The sequence below is a fragment of the Carassius auratus genome, unplaced genomic scaffold, assembly GCF_003368295.1.
Source record: "Carassius auratus strain Wakin unplaced genomic scaffold, ASM336829v1 scaf_tig00217644, whole genome shotgun sequence".
Lineage (NCBI taxonomy): Eukaryota > Metazoa > Chordata > Actinopteri > Cypriniformes > Cyprinidae > Carassius > Carassius auratus.
Genome location: NW_020529161.1, coordinates 12,501 through 19,153, shown reverse-complemented (window position 1 = coordinate 19,153; position 6,653 = coordinate 12,501). Strand labels below are relative to the sequence as shown.

The window sequence follows — 6,653 nt, the reverse complement described above, 5'->3', positions numbered from 1 at the left end:
AATACATTATGTTTCTCCTAAATACAGAGATTCACATTCCAATTAAAAACAACAACAAAACAAAAAAACAATTAATAAAAACAAAATAAAAAATACATTCATACTTATAAATATTTTTTCTTCTACCATTATCCCATTTGTTGCATTTGCTATTTTTTACACCTTTTTTTCAACAGATACATTTTCTGTCATGTTTCAAAGAATGTCATCTGTACCTGAGAAGAAAACATTTTTCATAAACATCTCTGCTTTTTCTCCTCCAGTCTCCAAATATTTGCACAATGTAAACACATATAATCTTCCACCATATGCTTATACAATGTCCCAACATCTATACGAACAGACCTGTTCTTAACTATATTTCTTCTTTTCCATATAGCATTTTTTTGCCAAATAATTAACAAATTGATCATGATTTTATTCTTACACTTTTCTCCTTTCCAACATAAATGTTTTTTGCCAATCTTGATCTTCTTTTTCTCTTTCCCCTAGGTCATTCACTATTTCTTTTAAAACTTAAAAAAAGATCCTAATTCCTCACACAGTAAAAAATAAATGCAACAACCCTCATCTTGTTTTTTACAAACCTTACATAATGCACTTTGTTCTTTTTTTATAATGCACAACCTCATTTCCGACCATATTACATTATGCCTTATAAAATAATCAAGACACTCCAAATTTGTGCTCACCAGTACTCCCCTCATATTTTTTCCATATTTCTTCCTCTTTCAAGCCATTGAAGTTTCTTAACCACATATCATTTGAATTTGGTTTTTTAAAAATCTCTTCCCTTAAAACCTGATAAAACATTTTCACATTCCCTAAACTAAACCCTATTCTTTTATTTTGATTAACAAAATACACTTCAGTCTTTCCTTCCTCTTTTTCTTCCTTCTGTATTTCATTTATCCACGCTTTTGGTATTGCACTTTTCATTTCTTTAATATTGCTTCTTTACATTGTTTATGTCATACTCTTCTTTGGCTTCTTCAACTCATCAATAATTACTTGCACTGGTAAAAAACCCTCTCTTATCTCATAACATAATATCCCTTAGTCTTGCAATCCCAACCTCCCACCATTTTTTTAAAAAAATATTCTTTCCCACTTTTCACAATATGCTTATTAAAAAACAATGGTTGGTTTAAAATCTCTTTCCTTCCTCCAGGTATAAAATCAACCTTTGAGAGAAAAAAACCCCAAGCTTTTAAAACTTCTTTATAAAAATCTGGTATTCTTTCAAACATCCATGCTTTTCATTTTCATCCATAAAACACTGTCCCCTAGTTTCAACATTACCACATTTGTCCAAATAGTATTTCATTGTATCTTTCCATTCTCCTTTTTCTTGATCATCTATATACTTTTTCACAACTTTAATTCTCATACTTTTCTTTTTTAATTCTACATCAGATAATCCCATTCCTCCTTTATCAGCCTGTCCTATCAGAGTGTTATAAGCAACTCTTGGGGGTTTCTTCTCCCAAATAAAATCTAAAACACATCTTTTTATTCTTACTTCCACCCATCTTGGCATTGCGCTCACCATTAAAATATACCACATTTTGGATAACATTAAAGCATTAACCACTAAAATTTTCCCTTTCAAACTTAAAAATCTTCCCCTCCAAAAAATTAATTTCTCCTTTCCATTTCCCCCAACAACTTTTCAAACATTCTTTCTCTCTGCCCTTTCTCATCTTTTCCTAAAGTCACACCCAAAATTTTTGTTCCTTCACCTCCTCAAAATTAAAAACTCTCCTAAATTTGGTACCTTCCAAACTTCATGTACACAGTTTTTTCTCCATTAACTCTTGCACCTGTACCTTTACCATACCTCTCTACATTTTCTCATGACTTCCTTCATACTTTCTAAGTCTTTTAAAATCAGTGTCGTGTCGTCTGCATATTGGAATATCTTTTCTCTTCTTTACCTTTCTTCTATTTTAATACCTTGAATGCTTTTATTTTTCTTAATCATTAAACCTAAAGGTTCTGCTACCAAAGTATATAGCTGTGCAGAGAGTGGACATCCTTGCCTTATTGATCTTGTTATTCTAAAAGGTTCTGTTAAGAAAACCCATTACACGTCACTCTCGTCATTACGTTATTATATAAAATTTTTATCCATTCCTTAAAATTCTTTCCAAAACCAAAACGTTTCTAAAATTGCAAATAAAAAATCATGTTCTAACCCTATCAAAAGCCTTTTCAAAATCTAAATTAACAACATATCCATCCTTCTGTGTTTCATTTAAATAGCTTATTATGTCTCTTACACCACTCGTTATATCAGCAATATCTCTCCCTCTTACACCATATGCCTGATTAGTCACTATAATTTTGGGTAAAATATTTTTCATTCTATTTGCAAGAATTTTAGATAGTATTTTTAAATCTGTGTTTAACATTGTTATTGGTCTAAAATTACTCAAATTATTTTTACTTCCTTTCCTTTTATAAATTAATTTCATCAACCCTATACTCATCCTCTGATCCAATTCTCTTTTATCAAAAATCTCCTTATATACTTCCTTTAAAATCCCACTTATCTTCTCTTTAAAAACTTTATAAAAATTCATTTACTATCCCATCTGTCCCCGGGCTTTTGTTTCCTTTTAAACTATTGATAGCTTGTACAATTTCCTCTTCACTAATTTCTTTATCACATTCCTTTTTATCTTCTCTACTTACTTTAGCTGTAACACTCTCTAAATAACTGAATTTTGGCTTTTTCGTCAATTCCTTTTGTTTCAAAAAGCCCTTCATAATAGTCTTTCACCTCTGTTAAAATTCCACTTATGTCTTTGACTATTTCTCCTTTTTTATTTTTTAATTCTTTTATTAACTTTGCTTTGCCTCTACTTTTTTCCAAATTAAAGAAAAAATTTGTACATTTTTCTCCTGCAATTGTGTTTTTTGCCTTACTCCTTATAATAGCTCCTTTACACTTTTCTTCCTCAATTTTCCGTAACTCTTCCTCCAAAAGTATTATCTGTTTTATATTTACTTCACTTTTATTTGTCTCTTTTCTGAGTTTTTTCCTTATTTCCAGCTCCTTTGCTTTTTTAACTTTCTGTACCAATTTGCTATGGTTTATAGAATATTTTCTTATTTCATATTTTACATTTTGCCACCATAATCGTTTATCTTCAAAGTACATTCCGTCCTCTTTTTCTTTGTCTAATATTTCCTCAATTCCTATTCTATAACTTTCACTTGTCAAAATTTCTGAATTTAGTATCCACACTCCAGGCCCTTTTTTTTCTTTACTAAAGTCAATATTCCATAAAAGCATTTTGTGATCACTCAAACTGGTATCCTTATAACAAATGTCCCCCAGAAAAAAATCCATATCCCTTTCACTTAAAATAAAATCGATTCTTGTCTGACACATAAAATTCCCAACCAGTTGTCTTCTGGAAAATTCTCTTTTCCTTTCATGGTTTTCCCTCCAAACATCTATCAAATTTCTTTCCTCCATCATTTCTTTTAACTCTTTCCTTCCCATATCTGTTCTAAAAACCATCCCATCTGCCATGTCCATCTTACTAAAAACAGTATTAAAATCCCCAACTAAAATAACGTTTTTATATGTCTTTATTAAAATCCTTAATCCCTCAAAAAAATGTTTTTTTTCTCCCTCCTGGGTGGGTGCATGCAAATTAATTATCACAAATTCATGATCATCTTTCTTAATATTAATCCCAACACATTTGCCTTTTTTGTCATTATAGACTTCATATGAATTAATTTCAACATTTTCCTTTATTAAAATGGCTACCCCCCTTCCTATCCTTCCATCACCATTATTATAAAACATTTGTCCTTTCCATCTCTTTTTCACATCCTCAATCATTTCGTCTTTCCAGTTTGTTTCTTGTAAAATTATCACATCCTGCTTTTTGCATAGTTCTTTTACCATCTCAAATTTATTTACACTCATTAAACCTCTTGCATTAAAACTCACAAAGTTTAAAACCATACCAATAAAAAATAAGCATTTAAAACCATTCATCTTCAGTCTCTCTCACAATCTTGTTCTTGTATCAATCCCAACTTCTTTTTATCTATTTCAATCATCTTTTTCTTTCTAGCAACATTAAGATTTGGCTTTACCTTCATTGATTTTCTTCTTATCATTTTTCCAACCTTTTCTCTTTCTTTCCTTGCCTCCTGTTGTTCCATATCCAGTTCCTCCACCTCGTCGCTCTCCTCTTCATCATTTACTTCCTTGTCATTTGCACCATTCTGTTCGGTTTCTCCATCTTCTCCCTCCTCTGTATCGTCCTCCATTCTGTTTACTTCTCCATCCTGGTGACTTTGGTCCTTCAACTTCTGATTTTCCATATATTCTATTTGCTTTTGTTGTTTGTTTTCCATTGGTTCAAAAGTCTCTGTGGTTTCTGCAATCTCATCTTGCACCTGCCTGTCCATACTTTGTTGCTCCTCTGATTGCTTCTCGTTACCTTCCATCCAGCATTCACATATATTAAGAGGTTTGCCACATTCTGGACATTCAATTGCTGTACAGTCTCTTGAGAAATGTCCTTGATCATTGCATTTAAAACATCTGAACTCAGGACAGTCTTTGATGATATGTTCTGGACTTAAACACAATCTACAAGTTTTGACCTGCCTACTGTGTATTATCCTGAAGTACTGTGAGCCTTCAGTTGTCTCAAACCTTGTACTATATGGCAATGATGCCACCTCCTTTGGGAACTTAACCTTAACAAATCTTGTCCCATCCTCTATCTCCATTCCTGGGTAAAACCTCCTCCTTATCTCTGTTATGGGAGTAACTCCCCATCCTTCCAATTTCGAGGTTATGTCATCATCATCTAAATACACAGGCAGATGCATGAACGAGACTACATATTCTCTGTCCTGGAGTTTTTTAACATCACACATTTGTCCTTTAATCTGCAAACCATTTAACAGTCCATCACAAGCTTCCTCCGTTTCAAAAGTCACTTAATATTGTTTATTAGTCTTTGGTCTTACCGCAAGAATTTTTTCCACGCTCACTTTTTCCTTTATTGCTCTAATAATGTCCTCCGCTCCTCCATTAAGCACTTTACTGATGTCAATTATTGCTGTAGCTTCTTTTGAATAGATCCTTTGTTTCTTCATTTCTTTCGCCATCATCCCTTCTCCTTGTCTTAATCCTTTGCCTTGGTCAATTGCATTAGCTTGTTTCAAATTCGTTGCAAGTTGTGAAACAAGCAGTTGATCCATTTCACTCATTCTGAATAAAAAATAAAAAATTAAACCACTCCCCAGACAGCATGAAGCTGCTGGTTCGTGGTTTAAAACTAATTAAATAGATAAAGAAAAACTCCTCTTACAATTAATTCTAAAAATAAAAAATAATAAACAAACAAACAATACAAGAGTTAGCTTCCGTCCTTTCTACACACACTTGCACTTCCTGGATTGTACCACTACAATGAACAGGGTTGCACAGGTTGGTATGGCCGTAAGCGAAAAATGCTGCAAAGAGAAGGCTATTTAAAGAGCGGCCCATCTAATCGCCAGTATATTATATAAGTAGGAAAGAAAACCCAAAAGCTTAAAGCACCTGGTATTCCTAGGCAGTCTCTCATCCAAGTACGAACCAGACCTAAACCTTGTAAGATTCAGAGATCGGGCATTGACTCTTTTTTTTTTTTTTTTTTTTTTTTTTTTTGCAAGATTATTATATAAATTGTGAAATTTTCCAAAAAGTTTAAAGCACCTGGTATTCCCAGGCAGTCTCCCATCCATGTACTAACCAGGCCCAAACCTGCTAATATTCAGAGATCGGCCATTGACTCTATTTTTTGGCAAAATTATTATATACTAAGTGAAAAGTTTCCAAAAAGCTTACAGCACCTGGTATTCTCAGGCGGTCTCCCATCCAAGTACTAACTAGGCCCAAACCTGCTTAGCTTCGGAGAGCAGACGAGACCGGGCATAGCCAGGTTGGTATGGCTGTAAGCGAAAAATGCTGCAAAGAGAGGGCTATTTAAAGACCAGCCCATCTAATCGCCAGTATATTATATAAGTAGGAAAGAAAACCCAAAAGCTTAAAGCACCTGGTATTCTTAGGCAGTCTCTCATCCAAGTACTAACCAGACCTAAGCCTGGTAAGATTCAGAGATCGGGCATTGACTCTTTTTTTTTTGCAAGATTATTATATAAATCGTGAAATTTTCCAAAAAGTTTAAAGCACCTGGTATTCCCAGGCAGTCTCCCATCCATGTACTAACCAGGCCCAAACCTGCTAATATTCAGAGATCGGGCATTGACTCTTTTTTTTGGCAAAATTATTATATACTAAGTGAAAAGTTTCCAAAAAGCTTACAGCACCTGGTATTCCCAGGCGGTCTCCCATCCAAGTACTAACCAGGCCCAAACCTGCTTAGCTTCCGAGAGCAGAGGAGATCGGGCATAGCCAGGTTGGTATGGCCGTAAGCAAAGACTGCTGCAAAGAGAGGGTTATTTAAAGACCAGCCCATCTAATCGCCAGTACATTATATAAGTAGGAAAGAAAACCCAAAAGCTTAAAGCACCTGGTATTCCTAGGCAGTCTCTCATCCAAGTACTAACCAGACCTAAGCCTGGTAAGATTCAGAGATCGGGCATTGACTCTTTTTTTTTTGCAA

The 6,653-nt window shown here is 33.9% G+C and overlaps 1 non-coding gene and 1 pseudogene across 1 annotated transcript; both read right to left on the bottom strand.

Moving 5' to 3' along the window:
• Window positions 1–5,868: 5,868 nt before the first annotated feature.
• LOC113101832 (uncharacterized) lies at window positions 5,869–5,987 on the bottom strand (annotated as a pseudogene).
• A 358-nt stretch (window positions 5,988–6,345) lies between these two features.
• LOC113101838 (5S ribosomal RNA) lies at window positions 6,346–6,464 on the bottom strand. The gene has a single exon (XR_003290440.1). It is a non-coding gene; the product is annotated as a 5S ribosomal RNA (ribosomal RNA).
• Between the last annotated feature and the right edge of the window lie 189 nt (window positions 6,465–6,653).